Below are 26,267 nucleotides of genomic sequence, written 5' to 3'. Positions count from 1 at the left end.
ATAATCAGCCCAGCCTGGCTTTTCCCTGATCTAGTCCACATTAGGCGCACAGGTGTTGCAGCCTTGCTTAGTCTAATCTGTCCCCATCCCAGCTCAAGCTCTCCAGTGGGAGTAGCTGTCTGGCGAGGGGACCAGCCCCTTAATCCCCCTGCCGGCTCTGCCCCTCCCTTCCTGGATCTTGCGTGTGCTGGTTGGGTGCTGCAGTCAAATCCAGTACAGGCAACCTAACCCTAGCATTCCATAGTGTGCACTGGTTTTATCGCAACCAGGCCCGGCTCGACCCACACTCTGTTCTGGTGTTCGGATTTACCAGTGTATGACATGAACTGATTCAGCCTGGTCTGCCCCCGACCCATGCCAAATGTATGCCAGTGGGAGACTTTCCATGGCCTATTCTGAGCTGTTTCCTATCATGCTTCTTGCGCTTACCTGCAGGTACTGTGTCCTGCCAGAGGAGTTCCCCAGGCTCCTCCATCAGAACCTCTCCCAATGCCAGATTTTGTGCATACCAGGGGGTCCTTGAGCCAGCCCTACTCAGTTCACCTCATGTCCTAGCAGAAGCAGTGGCGTTTCCTGGCTTGCTTTCACCCCGTTCTGGTTCTTGTTGTCGGATGTTTCAGCCCAGCCATGGCTCGTCCATACCCACATACAGCTCACACCTGGCTCTGTAGGGGGTTGAGACCCAGCCTAGTCAGTCCCACATCCACCCTGGTTCTCCAGGACACCAGATGATGTTGGGGGTCTGGCCTGGCCTGGCGCATCTAATCCCAGCCCACACTAGTGCCTCGGGAGATTGCAACTGTTTCTTAGATAGAACGCAACCCAATTCCAGCACACGTGCCCCTTGGTGGGAACCTCAACCCAGTTAAGGTGTCCCCTTACGTCCCCAACTGGGCCTGTTCCTAGCCGTAGATCATGCGCCTGCCAGTGGTTGCTCTGACTCAGCTTGTCTCAGTCCCTCACTTGTCCTGGCCTCTGCCTTAGATAGTGTGGCTTAGTGTCCTTGACTCAAGTAGACCAATAGGTACAAGAGCATGGCTCGGCATGACCTGTGCTCCATGCTTTTTTCTAGTTTTGCTTGTAGGCTAAGGTTTGCTCAGTCCTGCCCAATACATTCTGTTCCGTTACCAATTTCTTCAAAGGAAGATTTACTGCCATTGGGAATGTTTAGGATTGACTGAGATCCCAGAAACACAGTGGGAGCTACCTAAGCAGCGATTCAGACAACCAATATCCCAGAGCTTCCTGGCCGGGTGGCCAGCAGGCAAAGCCTGGCAGCACATGGTGCACTGGCCACCCTGGGGGAGGCCGAGGACTCGTTCACTGCCTTGCGGCAGTGTCTTTGGTGTGAGCCCCCAGCATTGGGTCTGACCCAGCAGGGGCACCCCCACAGCCGCCACACTGTTAGGAGAGGCACTTGCCCCCAAACCCAAGGCCCGAACCCCTCCCAAACTCACCCAGCTGCCAGATATTAGCAGCTGGGAGGAGCTAGGAATTTTAACCCAGTTCCCAAGTTCCCTCATGGCACACTTACCCTGAGGAAAGAGCTCTCTTGGGTCCTGGAGGAGTCTGAGGACTCGTTCACTGCCTTGCAGCAGTGTCTTTGGCGTGAGCCCCCAGCATTGCGTCTGACCTGGCAGGGGCACCCCCCACAGCCGCCACACTGTGAGGAGAGCCACTTGCTCCCAAACCCAAGGCCCGAACCTGTGTCTTTCTTTATCCCCAACTCCACGCACCTTTCCCGAGCTCCGAACTCAGCTGGAGAGGGACTTCGGCAAGCAGAGCCCATCTCTTACCATGCATTCTCTCTAAGTGATAATCTGTTGGAATTTCATGTTGTGACTGTGTACCTGCCAATTGGACATTTTGCATGGCCGTGGATCATGCATGGCAGAACAAAACACACAGCCAATCATGTTCCTTCCTGACACCAAGGTTGTGCAAGGGAAGAGAGGGAGTGGCTGATAGATTACAATACACATAATTTTTTTTCATACTCAGAAATAGTTTTTATTTTATTTTTTTAAATTCATTGATTACATTGTATTATGTGACACAGTTTCATAGGTACTTGGGTTCTCTCCACCCCTACCCAAACCCTCCCGCCATGGTAGATTCCTCCACCTTGTTGCATAACCACAGTTCAAGTTCAGTTGAGATTCCCCCTTTGCAAGCATATACCAAACATAGAGTCCAGCATCTTATTGTCCAGTCAAGTTCAATGGCTTCATAGTTATACCCTCTCTGGTCTGAAGACAGAGCCAGCAAAGTATCATCCCGATCAATTAAAAGCTCCAACATACCATCAGCAAAAATTTACATCATTATGGAATTAATCGACATAGTAATGAGTAACCAATATGTTAAAAGTAAATGCGAGTTCTTAACCACCTTCTGTGACCACCTCATTGACATTTCAATTTTAGTTTATACACAACATATAACATACATAACATAACATGTTATACATAACATCATATCATCTTAAAATAAGGCAAACATGTTGTATTTAGCCTTTGGGATTGGCTCATTTCCCTTAGCCTTATGGAAATACATTTAATTTTGATTTTCTAATGGACTTTTCCTTTTTTAACTTCTTTTTTTTTTGCACTTTTTTTTTATTTATTATTTTTACTTCATTGATTACATTGTGTTATGTGACACAGTTACATAGGTACTTGGATTCTCCCCACCCCTCCCCAAACCCTCCCACCATGGTGGATTCCTCCACCTTGTTGCATAACCACAGCTCAAGTTCAGTTGAGATTCCCCCATTGCAAGCGTATACCAAACATAGAGTCCAGCATCTTATTGTCCAGTCAAGTTCAACAGCTTCTTAGGTATACCCTCTCTGGTCTGAAGACAGAGCCAGCAGAGTATCATCCCAGTCAATTGAAAGCTCCAACATACCATCAGCAAAAATTACATCATTATGGAATTAATTGACATAGTAATGAGTAACCAATATGTTAAAAGTAAATGCGAGTTCCCAGCCACCTTCTGTGACCACCTCACCTACACTTCAATTTTAGTTTATACACAACATATAACATTTATGACATAACATGTTATACATAACACCATATCATCTTAAATTAAGGCAAACATGTGGTATTTAACCTTTTGGGATTGGCTCATTTCCCTTAGCATTATAGTTTCCAGTTTGGCCCATTTGGCCACAAAGAACTGCATTTTGTTTTTTTGTTTTTTAATAGCTGAGTAGTATTCCATGGAGTAGATGAACCACAGCTTTCTTATCCAATCCTCTGCTGATGGGCATTTTGGTTGTTTCCATGTTTTTGCAATAACTGATTGTGCTGCTATGAGCATAGGAGTGCATGTTGGTTTCTCATAAAACAATTGTTCTGGATATATTCCTAGGAGTGCTATTGCTGGATCATACGGTATGTTGAATTTGAGTTGTTTGAATATTCTCCATACTGATTTCCATAGAGGCTGTACCAGCCTGCAGCCCCACCAGCAGTGGAGTAGGGTTCCCTTTTCCCTGCAACCTCGCCAACAAGTGTTGTTGGTGCTTTTATTCATGTGGGCCAGTCTTACTGGCATTAGGTGGTACCTCATTGATGTTTTAATTTGGATTTCCCTTATTGCCAGGGAACTTGAGCATTTTTTCATATGTTTATTTGCCATTTGGGTTTGTTCCTTTTTGAAGTGTTTGCCCATTTCCCGTGCCCATTTCTTGAGTGGCTTGTCGCCCACCCTGGTCGCCAAGCCCCGCCGGGACCTGCACCAGCCGCAGTCTCCAGGTTTCATCGGGACCCGCCGGGACCTGCACCAGAGGCAGTCGCCGGGAGACGCACCTGCAGGCGAGGGTTCCCACCAGAGTAAGAGGCAGACTGCAAGAACCTGAGGTTTGAGTGAGTTGGGTGGGGACAGTGGTGGGTCGGAGGCTCCGGGAGTTGGCCCCCCAAGGGCATGCACAGAGCCTGAACACCCTTGATGCTCATCTCCCCGCCCCTTCCCCCCGAGACTCCAGCATCTAGAGACACAGGGCAAGTGCCTTAAAACTGCCAAAACTGTGTCTGGGAGGTGATGCACAGTGGTCCTGTGCGCTGAGGAGAAAGGCAAAAGGCACACGGAATACTCCCCCGTGCCTTTTTTAACTTCTTGACACATTCTCCACTTACTTTTTCAATGTAATCAGATTTTCTTTTTTTTTCTTTTAGTATCATTTCAAAACTACTTACAGATACTATTATATGGGTTAGTTCTATTAAGTTTATTTTATGTGTAGGTGTTTGTTTCCCAGTCCTCCTTTGTTATTGCATACCATCTCTGTCAGCTTTTTTGGTGGCGTATGGTAATTCTGTGAATTGTATTTATTGATCTTGGGTCTAGTAATATTTTTATTTGCTAAATCCCACACACACTGCCTTATATGCAAGGACATCTCAACATGATACAAGCCCAAACCTCTCTCTCTCTCATATAATTATATCATTACAAACATATATTATACACACATATGTACATTTTATATTCTGTGTTACTTTCTTTTTTTTTCTATTTTTTCTGTGTTACTTTCAACATTTGTTTCTGCCTCATTTTAGACACATTCAGTAGGTGAGTATTTTCATTTCTTCCATTAGTTGGATTTTATAGGAAGATACCTGAATTTATTCAATAATTTTAAACACTGAAACACCAACATAGGCAGTTTCTTAACATATATTGATATTCTGTATGATTTACTTGGGGATGCTTTCTTTTCTCACATATTTTATTTCACTTGTGTTATATCATCGTGTTTTAACATACAGTTTAATTCATATAATGATATTTTGTTTACAATGTCTGTATTTGTATGAAAAAGATGTCCTTTAATGTCATGTCCTGGTCCATGGAAAATTGACATAATCTGGCTTCATAAATAAAATTAAAAAAATATTTATGCAATGTATTTTACTATTTCATTTTCAGTAAGTAACTGTGAAAGTTATATGACTTTTCTCTTTTAAATATGTACAGTGTTCACAAATCTGTGCCTTGAATCTTGTATGTGGAAATTTGTTTATTGGTAGAATTTTTTAAAAACTAACTCAAATTTTGTAAATTTACTGACAGTTTTCTTGTTTTATGTTGTGATTTTTTCTAGCAAAATGGATTTAAGAGTATAACGGATTTTTCTTTGTATTCAAAATTTTATCCCTACATATTCCAGAAAATCATTTAGGCATCTAGGGAAAGACCATAAAGTCTGCTAAAATTATATTTTGATTTGTGAAATTATTATATTTATTTTTTTTCAATTTTGTTTTCTTACATTTTCCTTGGTGGTTTATTAATTTCACTTCTATACTTAACATCTCCATCATTTTTTTGGGTGTATTCATTTACTTGAAAGACAGAGATATTCCATCTGCTGGTTTACTTTACAAATAGATGAAATGGCCAGCACTTATTCAGATCAAAGTCAGGAACAGGGGAACATCTGAGTCTCCTAAATGCGTTCAGGAGGCTGAAAATTGGTTTATACTCTGTTGGCTCTCCTGGGCCATTACTGGGGAGCTCTACTGAATGTGGAATAGATATCTGGGCCACAGACTGACACTTGGAAGCTGGCAGGCAGATAATGTCTTTACCCAAAGTGCCACAATGTTGGGCCATAATTTGTTTCTGTTGCATATTTATTATTATACACATTTTACTGATGTTTGATAATAGCTATTATCTGACCTTTATTTCTATTTTATGCCTTTTTAATTATTGAGGAAGAGTCTGATATTGATGATTATCATCCTTGTATAATGTATTCACTAAATGCTGGAAGCTTCCTCTGAGCACTGGCCAATGTGGCTTTTTCTGTGCTCTCCTTACTGCTTCCATACCTCGTACTTGAAGATGTTGTGTGGCTCCTATTTCTACACGCTCATATTTTCACTATCATTCCAGGTTTCCTGTCTTTATTCTTGAAGCCCACATGATCTCTACATTATTGCCATCCCATACAACTATGGTTCATGTCAGCCTTTAACTATTCTCATTTCAAGTTTTCTCTGAGTAGTCCATGCCCATCCTCTCAAGTCTGTCTTCCTCCTTCCTGCAGCATGTCTGGGCTAACTAGACTCCACCTGTTGTGCCTACAAAAGTCTGTTCCTTGGGTGCCGCTTCCCTCCATCCCAGGCCAGTGTTCTGTGGCTCCAATGTCTCTGCCTGTGGATGTGTTCCTCCATCTGTCCGTACGCTTTTGCCATGAAGTCTGTCAGGATTCCTGTGACCCCAACACTTCTACAGAGGGACTTCTCTCCTCCCATGAAACTGCCTGTTTCCAGGTCATAGCAGGCTTTTCTTGCCAGTCTGCAACTTGCTGAAGTCATGGCTTACCTCAAGTTCCTTCATGTGGTGTTATATACAGTATTTCTTATGTTTGTTACCCCTATGAATTCAGGCCATGCCACCCTATATAGTATCTCATCCCCAGTGTGTAAACCCCAAAAGTCCCACATCAGTTCAGCAGTATTCACTTACTGTTACAGTGATCTGTGTACCTATTTAAAGATATCAGATTTGCCACAGTTACTACTGCAGCAGGCATGCCGTGCAGTTTTCCACATGGATGCTGCAGCCTCAGTTCCTGGCATAGTCTGATTTGTGCAAATCTCAGGACAAGGGATGGAGAGCCCAAGCTTCCATACAGCGCTGCTCTACCCTGCCACCGTTGAATGGGTGCTCCTGGAATCAATTACAGGTGGACAAGCATGACTCTGCTACAGGGCAGGAACTCAGTGGATGTAAGAGGAGCTAAAGGACACGGTGAGGCACCAACCTCATGGGATTCAAGGTACACATGCCTTTCCAAGGGACCTTGAATTAGTAGTTAGGTGAAAGGCTGTGAGGCCACCAGAAAAACTGGAGGCAGAGTATGATTAGAAGGCTATAGCTAGAGATTAACAAGATCCTAACAGGAGAGACAGTCCACTGTGTGCTACAACAGTGATGGATGGGATCAAAGAAGAGGATGATTTGGAAAAGCCAAATTTCTCATTTTCATGTTTGTATACACACACACACACACACACACACACACACACACACACACACACACAGTGGTGGGTCTGCCCCCAGGCCTTCATCCTTACCTTGACATTTGGTCATTCTTTGCAGACTTCACAAATTATACTCCTCAAATAAGACACTGTCCTGATGTTACAGAAATGCAAGCTCCACAAAATTCTTGATGATTTGTGAAAAGTGTTAAAAAGTCACTTTAATTGAGGATTACCTCACACATGATAAACTAAACCAAAGAGTTTATGCCCGTACTAAGTAATATAGCTAAGTAGGTCACCCAGAACAGTTTCTTTTCAAAATATTTCTTCATTTACTTACTCAGGAAGACTAGAGACACATAGACTATGCTTTTTTTTATTGTTTTTGTTTTTGTTTGTGTGTGTGTGTGTACTAGTTCAATCCCCAAGAGCCTACAACCAACTCTGGGTAGATGTATTCTTTTTCTATGTATTTTCTTAATTAAAGATTTACTTTTGAATATGTTTACAAAGTTGAAAAGGATGCATGCCCATGTGGCCTTACTATTTGAAGGATTAGGAGGATTGGATAAGACCCTTGTTTCCAACTTTCTTTTTTGTCATCATGTATCAGGGAACGGGTTGTGGAGAGGAGTAGGGGAGAAGTCTTACCTTCCATCCTAACCACCTCAGTAACCTAGAGCCATCCGATACCATCCCAAGGTCCCCGATGTGAAGCATGCTCTGAGGGTTCTTCTTAGGTGGTGTCAATAGTTCTGAAATGCTGTTGATCTCATTGCTCCAAGGATGAGGAAGTCCTTCCAGATCCATTGGCTGACACAGTCTAACTCAAAGTCTCCATTCACCCAGATACTTGCAGTCAGTGGCTGGGAAAGGTGTGCTATTTGTTCTGTCCTCCATGCTCTGCTGTGGCACTTGACATCCTCTGCAGGCCCCAATGGACTACCATATTCCCTATGCGCATCTGGGTATGCTTAGATGTAACTTCTTAAGTCATCACTACTTCTACCCAAGGTTTGCGTGGGTAAGGTAGAGTCAGGATACATGGAGAGCGGCTCAACTCAGGAAATCTAACATAGAATTTGGCATCTTAAGTGCTATCCACCTCCCCCAAAATGGCTTCCTGTGCCCCTATACACAGGGCACTCTTTTTGGCCTTGGTCATTAATGAACTGCTTTGGGTTGCTAGTTTTGCCCATTTCAGATGTCATTAAAATAGAATTAAATTGTGACTCTGTTTGCATGTTTTTAAAGACTTATTTTTGTTGGAAAGTGAGGTCCATGGAGAAAGGAAGAGAAAGTGGGAAAAATCCATTGACTGGTTCATTTCTCAAGTGGCTGCACCTGCCAGAGCTGAGCTGCTGCAAAGCCAGGAGCCAGAGCCAGGAGCCAAAAGCTCCTTCAGTGTCTCCTACATGGATACAGGGTTCCATTGCTTTGGGTTAACCTTGACTGTTTTCCCAGGCCAAAAACAGGAAGCTAAATGGGAAGTAGAGCAGCTGGGACATGAACCAGTGCCCATATGGGATCCTAGCACATGCAAGATGAAGATTTAGGCACTATGCTATTTCACCAAGTCCCGGATGGCCTTTTTAAACTAAGCCTTGTGTCCCATATATTTTTTTTTTGAGATTTTATTTTTTTTTTATTTATTTATTTTTAATTATTTATTATTTAACTTCAGTAATTACATTGTATTATGTGACACAGTTACATAGATACTTGGGTTCTCCCCACCCCTCCCCAAGCCCTCCCACCATGGTGGATTCCTCCACCTTGTTGTAAGTCAAGTCTAGTGCCACGTGCATTCATTTGCTATCCTTGGAGAACTCACAGATTTCTATTGTGTGCTTGCATCAATTTTTCATTATTTGCTCCAGAGATGAGTGTTTGGTTTCTTCCTAGTTTCCTGGACTTATGTCTAACTGACATTAGATTACAAATCTTATGTAGCAATGTCTTCAGTACTTAGTAAATACCCAAGAGTAGAGTTGCTATCTTTAAGGGGTACTAACATTTTGCTTTCTAAAGTGGCTGTGCACATCTGAAGATGGCAACTCATAGATGCAAACAAAAAAATTATCAGACAAAAAATGAAATTTTTGTTTTAAAATCTTAAAGAACAAAGCCCATAGAAATAGTGCTGGTCTAAGTTTGTGGAGATACACACACACGCACACGCACACACACACACACATATATATATATATATACACACACATTATATTTAGTTTGTGACAAAAGGGTAACACTTTTTGGAGTTTTAGATTTATTTAGGGTCCTCAGCTTTCAGTGTCCACTGTAACTGAGTTATTGATTTATCTGCAAAGTTATAGATCCTAGGGCTCCAAGGCTCCTAAGAGACAGATCCCTGATATTTAGGTAAGTGAGAGAGTATTTTGTTTTACAGTATCTGGTCTCTCATGGTTTCCCTGTTGAGAACAGGCTCCGTTGCATTTTTAAATAGTGAATTTAGGTGGGCTGCTGATTGCAATATTAAAAGGTTCCAGGTGATGAGACCACCAGGAATGCTGAGTACAGCCTGGGTGGGAACAGCTGAAGTCAGGATCCAACTGTTGCATCTGGTGTCCTTCAGGGGTAGCAGGGCCTGGGTGCTTGGCCCATCACTTGATGCCTCCCAACATGTGCATTTGCAAGAAGTTGGATCAGAAGCAAAGCGATACATGAGATAGACATTGTTATAAAAGACACAGGCACCTCAAGTAACAACATTATGTCATGACAAACCTTTATTTGTTCCTCCTACAGGACTGTTTAGTCTGTCCTCTGAGGAAAATGAAGAGAAAGCATATCAATGAGTGTGTGCTATGTGTCTATTTGCTCAAAACCTTGCTCTAAATTGTGGATTATTATTAGCAATTCACATATGGATTTGAGCACAGTGTCCAAGGATACAGAGCATGAATTTTTCCAGAGATGCAGGTATTTGTCACACTGAAAAAAGTTTCAATGTGCTGGTTGGGGTCCATTGCTCAATGATGGAAGGCTTGTGTTCTGGGTCCAGATCTGGTTCCCAAGCAGTTGGGAGCTTCTGGTGATGGCTCAAGGGCCTGTGTCCTGCCACCTCTGTGGAAACCTGGACTGAGTTTCAGAGGCCTGACTTTGTGACCCAACCTGGGCTCCTGTGAGCATTTGGAGATGAGAACATCAAAATGAAATGAAACAAAATGTTGAAAGCCAATTGTTAAAAAAAATTGAAATTTAAAAATTTATGATGACTTCTGGCTCCAAGATGGAGTAAAAATGTATACACATCAAGTAAAAATCAAAGAAGTACTGATATCTTAGTCCTAAACTGCTATCAGTTTTAAACTGCACAACAATTCAGTAATTTATTTTTATCACATTTTGCTGAGGGAATGAGTGGATACATTAAATATACCAACTTCGAAACATCACATAGTTATTTTTATGTGCACATTCAAATTGTATCTTCAATTAGGAAGTTTTGAGGTCAATTTATACTGTCTGACCATTGGTTAGAAAACTTGCACTATTTAGAGCGTAGCATATAGTTTTCTGTAATCCTGGAATAGACAAGTAATGAGATTTACACAAGGATGCTGAACATAGTTATTTTTAAGACATGTTTTTATTTGAAAGACAGCTACAGACAGGAAAAAAATCTCCCATCTGCTTGTTCACTCCCTAAATGGCCACTACTATCAGAGCGGGGCTGATCTGCCTGAAGCTGGGAGCCTGAAGCTTCCTCTGTTGCCCCACATGGATGCAGGATTCCAACGACTTGAGCCGTTCTCTGCTGCTTTCCACACCAGTAGCAGGGAGTTGGATTGGTGGTGCAGCAACCAGGACACAAACTGGAATCTGTATGTGATGCCGGCACCCAGGTAGAGACATAATTACACGCAGGATGCTGAAGTCAAATTATTTTCAGTACTAGAATTGGATACAAGGGGCAATAATAAAACTTGCTAAGATGAAATAGCCATTATTGTTATTATTATTATTGATGATTGAAATAGACTTGCACTGTGTGATATACACAGATTGTCTGTTCATGGTCGTCTTGAGCGAAAGGGCATGAGTGTAGGTGCTCTGGAAAACATGTCCAGATTTCCATGTGTCTCCTTACAAAGTGCAGTAACTTTGACACATGTGAGTGGACTCCAAATCCCCCAGCACCTATCCATTTATGGATAGGATGTACAGTGCTGGAAGCCCTGGGCAGGTGCCAAGGTCTCTGTGTGATCCTCCAAGTGTGTACAGTTCTCCAAGGAACCAGGTGCTGCCTTTCTACCGGGAAAGGGGCATCTTGATAAACCTTCCTCACAGAGACTCTGCCTTGGGGAGATAGGAGAAAAATTGACATGACAGGATGAAACCTGCCAAGCCAGCTGGAACTTGCAGGGACCTAATCAGAGGAGCACCTGATGACTGCCCAGGATTCAAAACAGCTGTGCACAGATCCTGGGGATGACTTAACAGAAACTAGCACTGTCGGCTGATTCAGGGGTTTTCTCTCTCTTTTTACAAGTCGGGATGTAGCAGCCAAGGCTTCTCTTCAGACCTGCGTATTTGAAAGTTTATGAAATTTATTCTTTTTTAAGATTTATTTTATTTCTATTGGAAACCCAGATATACAGAGAGAAGGAGAGGCAGAGAGGAAGATCTTCCATCTGCTGGTTCATTCCGGAAGCAGTCACAGCTGGAGATACGCCAATCTGAAGCCAGGAGCCAGGAGGAACCTCCTCCAGGTCTCCCACATACGTGTAGGGTCCTACGGGTTTGGGCTGTTCTCAACTGCTTTCCTGGCCACAAACAGGGAGCTGGATGGGAGGTGGGGCTGCTGGGATTAGAACAGGCATCCATATGGGATCCCTGTGAGTTTAAGATGAGGACTTTAGCTGCTGGGCTATGGTACCAGGGCCATGAAATTTATTCTTAAAGATCTGAACATAGATTTCTCAAACTGGAAAATGAAATTTTAACTCTCCATCTATAATGAACCTTATTGTATTTGATGCAATTGCCAGAACAAACACAACTGACTAAAAAAAATAATAATAGGAGAAAAGAAAGGATGAACCTGAGGTGGCAAGGTATTTTTTTCAGTTGTTGTTGTTCATTTGTTTGCTTTTTCTTGTGGACTCTTGGTGTTACCAGAAATGCCCAGTGGGTTCTCTCCTCAGCTTAGTGTAGAAAAAAAAAGCCGGGAATCTGTTGTAGACAGAAAAGTTTATTTGTGAAGGGACCAGGTGAGCAGGGAAGGGAGAGGAAGGGGAAAGCCAGGAGTTGGGTGCCTCTCAAAAGGGGAGGGAGGGACACCAAATGTTTGAGGAAGGGTCTTGGGATTTTAAGTGTTTCTTCACCCCTCCTTGTTGGGCAGGAGCCTACAGGTAAGTTGTTCCCCATTGGTGGAACCTTAATTGGTTAGGAAATGCTGGTGTCGCCCATCTGAAGCTATGGCCCAGATGTCATGATGCCTATATGGTCTCAATGGTACAAAAACAGCTGCTAAAAGAGAGAAAGGAATAAGGAAGGAAGGAAGGAAGGAAGGAAGGAAGGAAGGAAGGAAGGAAGGAAGGAAGGAAGGAAGGAAGGAAGGAAAGAGGAAGGGAGGGAGGAGGAGGGAGGGAGAGAGGGAGGGAGGGAAGGAAGGAAGGGAGGGAGGAAGGGAGCGAGGGAGGAGAGAATGAAGTTTGAGCCAGCACAGTCATTTCTGAAGTTTTTCTTCTGAGGTGGACAGTCTGCTCAACTCAGCACATCAGCTTTGGGAAGCCAGGAAGATCTGATTCATTTTATGGAAGTTTGAAGACTTTCATTGTGTGTAGAAGGAAAAGTTAATATTTTTATTTAGAGTCACTTTTATAGTTATTGCTTGCACAGGTAAAACTTGATAGTTTCACAGCTGCAGAGTTTTTGGATTTAATTAGAGGAACGGTTCTCTTTATGTAACAACTTTCTCATAGAGGTAGGCACAGCTGATTGGAATTAATGTGCCTTAAATTATTTTTACTGGGCTTCCTGTATGAATAACTAAATAGAAGTTGTGTCATACATGATTTTAAGAGACTTTTCCTCTGTAACTGAGTATGTATTATTTTCTCTTTCTTCCCTTAGCAACCACAGTTTAGAAACACACTTTACTAGGATGGGAAAGGTCAAGGTGACCCCGTATATCACATCTAGGTTTGCTGGGAAACCTGTGTCTGGTAATTTAGAAACTGAAAGAAAAAAGTTTTGTAAGGCCTTACTTTGCTTGGATAAACATCACATGGCAATTATAAGAACAGAGTCAGGAACTAACCAACAATACCTGATGACGCGCTCAGTTCTGTGATAGAATCTGGAATTGTTGAAGTTAGTGAGAGGGGAAATTCTGAGACCTGAGGAAGTCAACCCCATTTGGAAAACTAGCAGGTTACTGGAAAGCTGCCTTCCCTGCAGCAGGTGCCCGATATTAACAGGGAGCAGCTGCCAGCATCCCCTGCTTTGCACAGGTATGCTCAGTGGTGAAATTGCAGGTCTGTTCATTCACAGGGCCTGCTCAGAGATCAGGGTCACTCAGTGGTCAGATCCAGGGGAACTCGGTTTGCACAGAGAAGTTGACAAAAAGCTCAACATGGACCACAGTAGTCTCGGCTTTTGGATGATGTTACCTATTCTAAGGATTCTAGTGTTGCATCTTTTCTTCCTTGGAGGACCACCTGGCCCTCTCTGCCTGCTGACCCAAGAGTGTGTCAGCCTCTCGTGTCTATCACAAGTTCACCTTACACTTGTCTCTGGCATATGAAGAGGTGGACATTCCAAGAAAAGTCTCAACTGTCCCATCTCTACATGATGTCTCAAGAACCCTTGAATAGGGCCCGGCGGTGTGGCCTAGTGGCTAAAGTCCTCTCCTTGAAAGCCCCGGGATCCCATATGGGCACCGGTTCTAATGCCGGCAGCTCCACTTCCCATCCAGCTCCCTGTTTGTGGCCTGGGAAAGCAGTTGAGGACGGTCCAATGCATTGGGACCCTGCACCCGCATGGGAGACCCGGAGGAGGTTCCAGGTTCCTGGCTTTGGATCGGTGCGCACCGGCCGTTGCGGCTCACTTGGGGAGTGAATCATCGGAGGGAAGATCTTCCTCTCTATCTCTCCTCTCTGTATATCTGACTTTGTAATAGAATGAATAAATCTTTAAAAAAAAAAAAAAAAAGAACCCTTGACTAGCCAAAGCAGTCATGTCAGAGAACAACACATTTCATCAGAGGTCTTACACTTGCACATTTTGCATTTGACTAAAAAGCTATGATAATCAAGGCACAAAGGCGCTAGCAAGCCGTGGGAGATTGAACAATGACATAAGCTAGAAAATTCAGAACTAACACACACAGGTAATGATGTAAGTCATTCATTTCCTTCCTGGTGTTCAGTTTGTCCCATGCACCATTAATTGTGTGCTGTTGAATTCTCACACAACTTCTCTATATCCATGTGTTTTCTCCTTCAATTCTGTCAATATTTGTTCATATATATTGAAATTATGATATTTGGTACATTTACACTTACAATTATTATATTTTTGTAATTGATCATGATTTATCATTACATAACAGCCTCAAGTGAGCGTCTTAACGTAATTCATGTTAGTAAATATTCCTTTAATCTTCTTTAGTTGCTATTTATGTAAATTATATTTTTATTTTCAATTAATACATTTCCTAGATCTTAAATTCATGCTTCTGTATAGTTGAATTTTAATAGCCTATTAAGTCAATGAATATTGTTCATTCAAGAAGTTCAAATGAGGGCTCCGGCGGCGAGGCCTAATGGCTAAAGTCCTCGCCTCGAACGCCCGGGATCCCTAGAACTTTTGGACCCTGCACCCATGTGGGAGACCTGGAAGAAGTTCCTGGTTTCCGGCTTCGGATCGGCGCATCACCGACCGTTGCGGCTCACTTGGGGAGCGAATCATCAGACGAAAGATCTTCCTCTCTGTCTCTCCTTCTCTCTGTATCTGACTTTGAATAAAAAATAAATAGATCTTTAAAAAAAAAGCCAGGCTGTGCTGATTATTCCTACTGGTGCAAGCATAAATTAGAGTGGGTGAGGGATGTTTGGGCTTGGCTGCAGCATCAGCTGGCAGAAGCTGGCATTGGGGACTAATTCTGTCAAGTCAAATCACAGAACCACCTAAAGAGTGCATAACCCGGGAGTGAGAGAGACCTGGGAGGGAAATAGTGGGTTGCCCCCTCTTGGGTCACTATTCCCGTGGGAGGGCATGAAAACTAGGACGGGGGCTGGGGTGGCTAGACAGAGAGGCACTCAACAACATCTGTGAGGGCTGGATGGTTGAGTTGGTTAGATGGAACTAAGCTTTAATATCCACTGACAAGTACAAGAGCCAAATGGGATGGGGGACAGACTGGTCTACTGCTATACATACTGGTAAACCAGGGTAGGGGGCGGGCCTGGTAGGGGTTATTGTGGGTCGCCCCAACTAGGCTGCAGCTCCCACTGGCTGATGCAAGGGCCGAGTATGTGCTGGGCAGAACCAGACTGGACTGCAACACCCATTGGTTCCAGTGCAAGTCAGGACTGAAAACAGAACTAACCCAGCAATTGCAACCACCAGCTGATTGTGGTGATGGACTGTGCCAGGCCCTGTGCTTGCTAGAACATACAAGAATCTGGTCTGGGAATACCTCAAAGTTTCTTTGGAGATCTCCCCAATCGAACTGCTGGACTCAGAACTCTAACCAAGAAAATACAGAAGACAGAACAGGTCAGTCATTCATCTCAGCTATATGTTGGCAGTGAAATATGGGGTAAATGGAGACTTTATGATGGACCATATCAATCAGTGGACGACCTCATTGAGCGAAACTGGCAGCGATTCATAACTGGAGAACTATTAACACCACTTGAGCAAATATCTCAGAACATGCCCCACATCTGGGACTTGGGGTGGGCAGGAAACCGGGTGGGGCTTCTCCCTCCATATCCTTCTTTACCTCAGATACATGATGGAAACAACATGGACACAATACTATTACCCACTTCCCTATACCCCCTGAACATTTTTTTTACCGTAATTAACTATGTAAAGATTGTCAGCAACAATACAATAAAATTAAAAAAAAAAAAAGAAAGAAAAACAGATGGTGACAGACACAGAAAAAAACAAAAAACAACAACAAAAAAAAGAAAATAGCCTTTTTCATATTTGCCCAAACATAGGTTACTGTGTTCATATTTTGAAACATGTGCAGGGCCAAGTCAGAAGTCAGGAACTCCCTCTAGTTCTCTCACTTGGATGGCAGGGGTCCAGGGATTGGGCCACTTTGCACTGCTTCATGTAAGTATTAGTAGGCAGTTGTATCAAACCAAAGCAGCCTGGATTCAGACCAGTGCCCATAGGGGATGCCAGAGTTACAGGAGAAGGCTTAGCATGCTGCATCACAACACCGTCCAATTTTCTGAGCATTATTTTTAAGTTTTATTTATATATTTATTATTTGGAAAGTGGCAAATTTACAGGGAGAGAAAGATCTTTCATCAATTGCTCCATTCCATAAATGGCTGCCATGGCCAGAGCTTAGCCAGTGTGAAGCCAGAAACCAGCAGATTCTTTGACGTCCCTAACATAGGTGCAGCGACCTATAGATTTGGGCCATTTTTCAGTGCTTTCACAGACGATAAACTGGAGCTGAATCAGAAGCAGAGCATCCAGAACACAAACTAGCATCCATACGATGTATATGTACACAAACTCTTGCAAGTAGAGGATCAACCAGTTGAGCCACCATGACACCCCCTCTTCTAAGTCTTTAAAGTAAGCTAGACAAAGCCATGACGTCTGGCAGCTTCAAAGTATGATAAGCATTTTCAACTTATGAAAAGCATCTGCATAAGAATTTCCCTACCATCTGGTCCTAAAAGTAATATCATTTAGTTTGCGTTTCCACTGGGACCACGTTCACTATTGGTGTTATTATCTACATGAGAAATCTATTGTCATAAGATTGTTTACACCTGTACTCTCAAGTTCCAGTGCCATAAAACATGACTGAAGTTTTAGTCCCTCGGCCCATAGGGTTTAGGCCATCAATCTCATGGCTTATTTTTCCTCTCTCTCTCTCTCTCTCTCTCTCTCTCTCTCTCTCTCTCTCTCGTGTGTGTGTGTGTGTGTGTGTGTGTGTGTGCATATGATGTTTCTGGTGCTGAGTGGGTTACTTGGTGCTTCAGAGGTCAATTGATTGAAATTCACAGAGGCTTTTCTGATACAGTTGACTGAAATTACTCATATATTTGATCATGAATAATCTATCAAGATAAAGAAGTAGCTTTGCTTATTTCTTTGGAACTCAGTCAAAATCCCATGGTAGAGACAGAATCAAGAGTTAAAAAAAAAGATATATGCAGGTGAATTACCAAGGCTTGACTATATCACAATATCAACATCTCATTGGCCAGATAAAATAAAGAGCTGAATTCAAAATCAAGTGGCATGTGGGTAGGTTCTCTTGATGAGAAGACACCCAAAATAAAGATTACCAGGAGAGGTGTGTTGGGAAATGTTAGCATTTGAGACATAAGTCATACACAATTATAGCATATCTTTAACCCTCTCAGGACCTCTGGAGTTAGCTAGAGAAGCAGACTATAAATGGGGTATTGTCATTAAAAGAAAAAAAAGTAGACATGTCTACTTACTGACTAGGAAAATCTCAGTGACTTGAAATACAATTAAGCATATAGAAAATTCTAAAGAAAGTTCTAAAGCAAGATAAGATTAGCTTAGGGGCAATATTTGTAGTTTGTCACTGTGTTTGAGTATACATTCTGGCATTATTTTTCCTTCTGTTACATCTTTTACCTTCAGCCTAAACTACTTGTAATGTTGATTATAATGCAGAAATACTGCCAACTAAGCTAATGAACTTCACTGTTCATACACAGCAGAGGAAGTATCTTCCAAATTACTTTCAAAACAGGAAAGGGGATTTACTTATATTCCTTTAGTGTGGGTTCTCTACCCATCCCAGATATGTACAGAAAAATATGCTGGTTTTGTCCTTCATTGAGAGCTTAGACTAGAGCCCACTTTTCTCAAAACCCCCAAGCCCAGTGGAAGGATGAATGAATAGCCAGTTTCTGAATTGAAATGAGTGAGAGAAGGGGAAAAGAAGCAGTAGACACTGAGTGACCAAGTAACACATGTTTGCTAAAAATGTATCCAGCATTGGAAACCCTCAGTGTTTATAGAGAGAAAATCATGTAGCACATTCTTGCATCACTATCAGGGACCTGGATCAGAAACAGAGCTGCCAGGACAAGAGTTGATACTTTGGCGTAAGGTGCTGCTATTGAAAATGACAGATTATTCTTTTGTGACACAATACTGGCCCAACATATAAATTTGTTTGCATCAAGTTTGGCAGTTAATATCAAGAAAGATAAAAAGCTGAGAAGTCTCAGAATTTATATTTGTGCAAATGATGAAAAAGTTGGCCAGTCCTAGCAATAGTTTTGTGATTACTCTTAATTTGCTTTGTTGCATATTCTGTCAATGCGCATGTGCATGTTTTCATATCTGTATATCAGGGCAGCAACGGTGTGCGGTATCCTAGGCTCACCTCACTAAAAGTGCATGTTGTTGAGTTCAATGAATCTCCTCAGGAGAGAAAACCTCTTTAATAATAACTCTCCTGAGAGATTTAGGACCACTGATGCTGTGATTTCATTACAAGGATATTGGACTATTATGTCCAGAAAATTAGAAAAAAAAAAGTCTGTGTAAGCTGATTGAGAAATCCAAATTTTGCATTATGTAGATATATGTGTTTTCACTTGTTAATTTTTTCTAAACTTCTTTTAAAATGTCGCTAAGAAAACATCTGTCTTTAACACAAACTTGTTGTGTCTCCTATTTTATAACGCTTCTGATGTACATGGAGAACAGTCATAGTAAAATCTCCTTTCCATTACAAATCACTTAAGAAACCTCTCTGAATACTGTCAGGCATGGATTTATGGATCACTCAGTGACTTGCTGTGTTTTGTATAAAATCAAAATATATATAACCATATATGATTGTTGCTATATTTTATTTTCCTTTTTAAAGATTTACAAATTTGTTCAAAATGTAGAGTGACAGAAAAAGAAGGTGAGGGAGAGATCTGGCGTCTGCCTGTTTATTCACCACTTTGCCACCATGACTGACAGTGGACCACGCAGGGAACTGCTGATGTGAGAAGGAACACAGGCGTTGCAGACAGCAGCTTAGGTCACTGTGCCACAACACAATGTTTTGCTAAAACATTTCAAGCTGCTAGTAGCTTTATCTATTTTGTGAGATGAGATCATCATGATTAGACAAAGAACTTAGCAGTTTGGTATTTTCAGAGTGAAAACACACACACACACACTCTAAGATATCAATCAGTTTTTCGTAATTTAAAAGAGCAGTTTTGGAAGGCAGCTTTACTAAGAACTAAACGTTAGAGCTAAAAGTTTCTCAACCAATTTAAAGGCACAGATTTTAGATTATGTTTCTCCATAAAAACTTCAGTTTCAGTTTTACATTTAAGTGCATGTTAATTAGCTGTTACTTGTGAAACCCACAGGGTCTGTGTTGAGCATTTCTAATTAATCGGGGTTGTTTTGCATACGAGTGTCTTATATCCCAACACTATCTCGAGGCTGTTGCTATTCCACTGAGCTTCCTTTGAAAGGAAGCGAAAGTCATCTTCCATTCAGTTCCATTTATAATTGTGTCTGTACTTAGGACCATACCATGTGGTCCTGATTAGAGACAGTGTTTACAAAGAGCCTTAATGAAGCTCACTTGTAAGACAGTCCAACACAGTTATAGGTATTATCACACAAAAAGAAAAATTGGTAGAATTTATATTCACAAACAATCCAGTCCCAAAGATAAACTTGTAATATCTGTCCCATTTGAGGTAACTACTAAATATGTCAGTAATATGGGATAAAAGTTACCCAGTGTGTGTATGATCTCTATAATGAACAATGCAAAATATTAAATAAATAGACACAAAAATGGCAAAAAATCTCCTAAGTTCATGGCTTGGAAGGATTAATTTTTTTTTGAAGCAGCTTACTACATTATATTTATTTATTTATTTATTTATTTGTTATTAATTATTTTGCATTATGTGACAGTTTCATAGGCTCTGGGAATCCCCCGACCCCTCCCCACGCCCCTCCCCCATGGTGGATTCCTCCACCTAAATGCAGTATTACACTTCAAATTCAATCAAGATTCTTTCCCTGCAAACGTATACCAAGCCTAGAATCCAGCTACTTGTTGTCCAGATGGGTTGAACAGTTTCTTGGAGAGACTATTTCTGGTCCAAAGTTAGAGCTGGTAGAATATCATCCCATTCAATTAAGAGTCCCAATATAACATCAACAGCAATTTGCAACATTATGGAATTGACATGGTTGTGAGTAATCAGTATGTTAAAAAAAAAAAAAAAAAGCACGTTCTTAACCACAACCTATGATTAGCTCATTGACATTTCAATTTTAGTTTATATACAGGACCGGCTGCTATATACCTTAAAATGGCTATAAGGTACCATTCAGCTGTCTCGTGTCTATTTCATTTTAGTATTTAGCCATTTGTTGTGTTGAAGGATAATTTGGCTGATCTTGGCAGATTTTAGGATAATCTAGACTGGCTTGTAACTCTAACAAGGCATTTGTCGACAATTAAGGTGCAGAACATTTTTTTGGGGGAGGGTGTGCAAGAAAATCCCCAACACCATGGTGAGGAGTGACTAATCTTTGTGTCCCACCCAGCGAGGCATGAGCCAATCCACGCCAGCTATTTCCTGTCAGATTCCAAGCTCTACTTTTTGTTGTTTGTCTATTTATCTTAGGTTTTTTTAGTTTGTATGATTGTTTGTTTGATATGAGGAGTTTTCGGAGCGATCCTGATGGTCATTGCAAGGGAGGGTGGGGGTCCAGAGGTGGAGCCAGGCTCGGACCACTCAGGGCTTCTGGTTGTCTTTCCGATGACGTTGGTTTCTGCGCGGTAGTGTTTGGACTTCTTCCATCCCCTGCGGAAGCTCCAGTTGGGGGTGGGTGACCTCAGAGTACTCGACCTCCAAGGGCATCCAATTCTCTGTGGCGTCCTTGGCAGTTGGGATATAGTCCTTGTTGCTCATATTAATAGTTTGTGGTGAAGGTCTGAGAGTCTTCATGGTTGGGATCCAAGCTTCCTCCTTACCACCTGCTCCACTCTGGAGTGCCCCCCTGCTCCACGCACATGACCTCCTGTTAAGAGGTTGTCAGGATTGCACCCGGTTCCCCCCTCATGCATTGGTATAGTAGTTTTACTATTGCTTAATGCCGCTTTGAGTCTGTTGTTCTATGAATTACCAGATTTAATCTTGATAGGCTATATTGTACTTTTTCCTCACTCTTTTTATGGTCCTGAAAGACTTTCCTGCACTCCCTCCCCATCAAGGATTAACATAGCATATTGAGGGTATAGTAGGTTTTACAGTTTTTCAATGTAGATCTTAAATATTCTGACATTAATTGTTGGTTTATAGTTTAGATCGCATTATCTTATTGCATTGAATACAGGTTGTTAGAGATTGCACTAATATTACAATATACAGGTACTATCTTCCAAGTTGTCATCTTATCATCTCAGATTAAGGCAAACATGTGGTATTTAACCTTTTGGGATTGGTTCATTTCTCTTAGCATGATGGATTCCAGCCAGGCCCATTTGGCCACAAAGAACTGCATTTCGTTTTTTTTTAATATCTGAGTAGTATTCCATGGAGTATATGAACCATAGCTTTCTTATCCATTCTTCTATTGATGGGCATTTTGGTTGCTTCCAGGTTTTTGCGATTGTAGATTGTGCTGCTATGAACATAGGCATGCATGTTGGTTTCTTGTGTAGGAGATATTTTGGATATATCCCTAGGAGTGCTATTGCTGGATCATATGGTATGTTGATTTTCAGTTGTTTGAGTATTCGCCAAACTGATTCCCATAGAGGTGTACAAGTCTGCAGTCCCACCAGCAGTGGAGAAGGGTTCCCTTTTCCCCACATCCTCGCCAACAAGTGTTGGTGGTATTATGTATGTGTGCCATCCTTACTGGAGTTAGGTGGTACCTCATTGTTGTCTTCATTTGGATTTCCCTTATTGCCAAGGAACTTGAGCATTTTTTCATATGCTTGTTTGCCATTTGGGTTTGTTCTTTTGTGAAATGTCTGCCCATTTCCCGTGCCCATTTCTTGAGCAGTTTGTTTGTTCTGGTGTTTTGGTTTCCCTGGAGATCTTTGTATATTCTGGAGATCAGCCCTCTATCTCCTATATAGTGTGCAAAGATCTTCTCTCATTCTGCAGGTTGTTTTTTTTTTTACTTTGTTGATTGTTTCTCTAGCTGTACAGAAGCTTCTTAGTTTGATGAGGTCCCAATTATTTTGGTCTCAATTTCTAAGGCTTTTGGAGTCTTTTTTAGGAAGGCAGGGCCTACTCCTAAGTGTTTCAGTGTGTTTCCAACATTTTGGAAGTATTAATATTAAAATATTCATACTGCATAAAATACATTCAGATTCAACAGAACCCCGATCGAAATATCAAGGATGTTTATCACAGATCGAAAAAAAGTGACACTAAAATTTCTGTGGATATACAGGAGCTACAAAACAAATAAAGGAAACTTAAATGTTAAAAATAAAGCTGGACGCATAGAAACGCCATATTCAGCATGTGTTGCAGAGCAATTATATTCAAAATCTCTTGATTCTGGTATAAATTTAGACATGAAATCAAACAGAACAGAATTTTGTGGCATCCACAATAAATGATTCATTAACAAATGAGCTAAAATCAATCCCTGGATAAAAAGTAGGGTCTTTAACAGTGGTATTGGAAAAATTAAGTTACCACATGCAGAAATACAAACACAATCCCTACCTTACATTTTAAATGTTTATTTATTTTTTATTGGAAAGACTGATAGAAAGAGAAAAGAAGAAACAAAGAGAAGGATCTTCCATACACTAATTCACCACCTAAGTGGCCTCAACAGCTGGAGCTGAGCTGATCCAAAGCCAGAAACCAGGAGCTTCTAGTGGGTGTCCCACCTGGGTGCAGGGTCCCAAGGGTTTGGACCATCCTCTACCACTTTCCCAGCACACAAGCAGGGAGATGGATACGAAGTGGAGGTGCCACAACACAAACCAATGCCCATATGAAATTCCAAAAGATGCAAGACAAGGATTTAGCCATTGAGTTATCATGTCACTTCCCCCTGACCACCATCACCTTCATCTTATTAAAAAACTCAACTCATGGCTGATCAAAGATGTAAACCTAAGACCTGAAACTATAACATTACTAGACAAAAATGGGAGAAATACTGCAATGCATTGATCCATGCAAGGATTTCTCGGATAACATATGATAAAGATGGACAATACAAGCAAAATTATACAAACTGGATTACTTGAAGCTAGGAAATGTCTTCACACATAAAAAATAAATCCAAACAACACACACACACATGCATACACACATGGCCACACAGATGATGGGAACCATGAAGAGGAAACAGTATCCTAGTACTCTATCCGTATGTATGTATACTAGCATGACAATTGTGAAAGATATATGAAGATTCCTCAAAATATGAGCGTTAATCTCCCATATGCTACTCCTAAGAATTTACCTGAAGAATATGAAGGAATTATCTGTATTCCCATGTTTATTGCAGCTTGTTTCACAAAAGTTGTCATGTGGAATCAACTCAAACGTGCATCAACTGATAAAGCACGGAAAACAGTGGTCTTTCTTCTTTCCACCTGTTTAATTGCATTTTAGGGGAGGAATAAGCCTGTGATTATAAACGCAATTGAAAATATGTAATCACAAAAAGTAAAAGAAGAATGTAGGGAGGGTGAATTGTGGAGGAAGGAAGGGGGGGAAGAATCATTATGATATTATAACTATATTTATGTGAAATAAATAAAATGGGTTCTATAAAAAAAAATATCTTTAAAAACCGGGTAGCAGTACTTCAATCATCTTCAATGTTAAGTTTATACAGTTCTATTCCTTGCATTTTCTTATGAATTCGTACCATCTGCCTATGACTAATGTTTGCTGTGATTTTGATGATCGTGTTGAATATTTAAAGTTGGGAAGATAACATTTCAGGAAATGTTTAAGTCATAAATTTGACACATTTCCCTATTCACTGATGTTTTGTTTAGAATTCTCTTTCATGTACATGCTTTATATATTATGTTAGGTTAATACATAAGTACTTACATTTTGCAAGCAGTGTTTACATAGATTACATAGATATAGTTTCAGTTATGCAAGGAAGCAGCTAAATTTGCAGGTGTCAGGTTTCACGCATACCAGCAGGTCCATAGACCAGCACCGCTCATTTCGTCTCTTGCCCCAGCAGGAGCAACGGCCTTTCTGAACTGGACTTCAACCCATTCTGGTTCCTGCTGTTGGAAGTTTCAGCCCAGCCGTGGCTCGTCCATACCCACCTATAGCTCATATATGGCTCTGTTGTGGTTGAAACCCAGCCTAGTCAGTCCCACATCTACCCTGGTCCTCCAGAACACCAAACTGTGCTGCCGTTTAACCTGGCCCAGTGCATCAAGTCCCAGTCCACACTTGTGCCAAGAGAGACGACAACTGTGACCAGACCAGAACTCCGCCCCCTTCCAGCTTCTGCACCCCTTAGTGGGAAACTCCACCCAGCCAAGGCCTCCCCCTAGCTCCCCAACCAGGCCTGTTCCCAGCTAGTGTTAAGCATGCCAGTGGTTGCTCTGGGTCAGCTCAGCACATCCCATAACCTGTCGTGCTTCCTGCCTTGTCTCCACCGGCCCTCCTAAGCCATCCAGTGGGGTCAGAATTCCCACGGGTTTGGCTCACACATCCCCAACACATTCTACCCCCTGGTATGGTTCTCGAATGCCAGTCAATGTCATGGTCCTGCCTACTGTGACTCCTCTGCTGCTCCCTCATCCTGTTAGGCAATGGGGACATCCTGCTGGACAAGCACAGAATTTTGGCTTTTGAATGAACTGGTGTTCGGCAATCTGCATTAAAAAGTGACTAAAGGTTCTTCAGAGGAAGATTTACTGCCCTTGAGAATCTTTAGGACTGATTCATGTCCCCAAAGCATTGTGGATTCAGCATGGAGCTACCCAAGCAGCATACCAAAGAACCAAAATTCCAGAACTCCCTGGGCGGGTGGCCAGTAGGCAGAGCCTGGCGCCAAATTGCGCACTGGCCGCTGGGAGCCGCTCACCACATTTATGTACGTGGTAGCAGGCGTGTGTGTTCCAAGCTTGAGGTGCGACCATCCCAAGGCCCCCAGCAGCTGGGTGGCTGCAGGAGGTTTAAGTCCTCAGGCCCCAGTCCTGCCTGCCTGCAGTGTTTTGAGCAGGACTGGGACTCACTTTGAAGTTCTGCAGCAATCTGTCCAATCATGTTAGATGCTATTGTATATCAATATCATTATTGGTTCTCTGCACCCATCAGAGATGATAAGTAAATTCAGAATCTTTTTAGGAAGCTGAGTTACATAGTCAATGATAGAAGAGTAGCTTAAAAGCAACAAACTAGGTGTACACTTTTTTCAAAGTAAAGTTATGATGAAAAGATTACTTTGATGTTTGAATCATAGACTGAGTATGGATGAATATATTGATTTTTACTCTCTCCACCTCATTTTTCATAGGTAAACATGGACATATTCACAAAGCTGTATCAAAAAAAGAACTTATTGAATTATAAAATAGAGAAAATCTTACCTGATCCAGGTTTTGTACTGTTTTCTGTGGAAATACAAGTTTGCTAAAAGTTGGTATAGGACAATAAACTCTATCTTGGAAGAAGAAAAAGGTATACAATTCTGGAAATATACATTGTGCAAGGTTTTCTTCTTTTATTTTAAACTCTTCATTAGCAATCTAGTAACTGATATGCCAGTGTGGTGACTCAGCACACTTACCCTCCACCTCGCAGGACCAGCACCCCATATGGATGCCAGCTCTAGTCCCAACTGCTCCGTTTAAGACTCAGATCTCTGCTTACCGATCAGCTCAGTTCTGGCAATTGTGGCCATTGAGGAAATGAACCAACACATGGGAGATCCTCTCTCTTTTTCTTTCCCTCTCTCTGTAAACATGCCCTCAGAAAAGAAAGAAATAACATCAACTAGGTAAAAATTCTAAACCAAGTTTACTTCATACTTTTCACATCT

This window comes from Ochotona princeps, chromosome 5 (assembly GCF_030435755.1).
Source record: "Ochotona princeps isolate mOchPri1 chromosome 5, mOchPri1.hap1, whole genome shotgun sequence".
Lineage (NCBI taxonomy): Eukaryota > Metazoa > Chordata > Mammalia > Lagomorpha > Ochotonidae > Ochotona > Ochotona princeps.
This window is presented reverse-complemented; position numbering follows the sequence as displayed.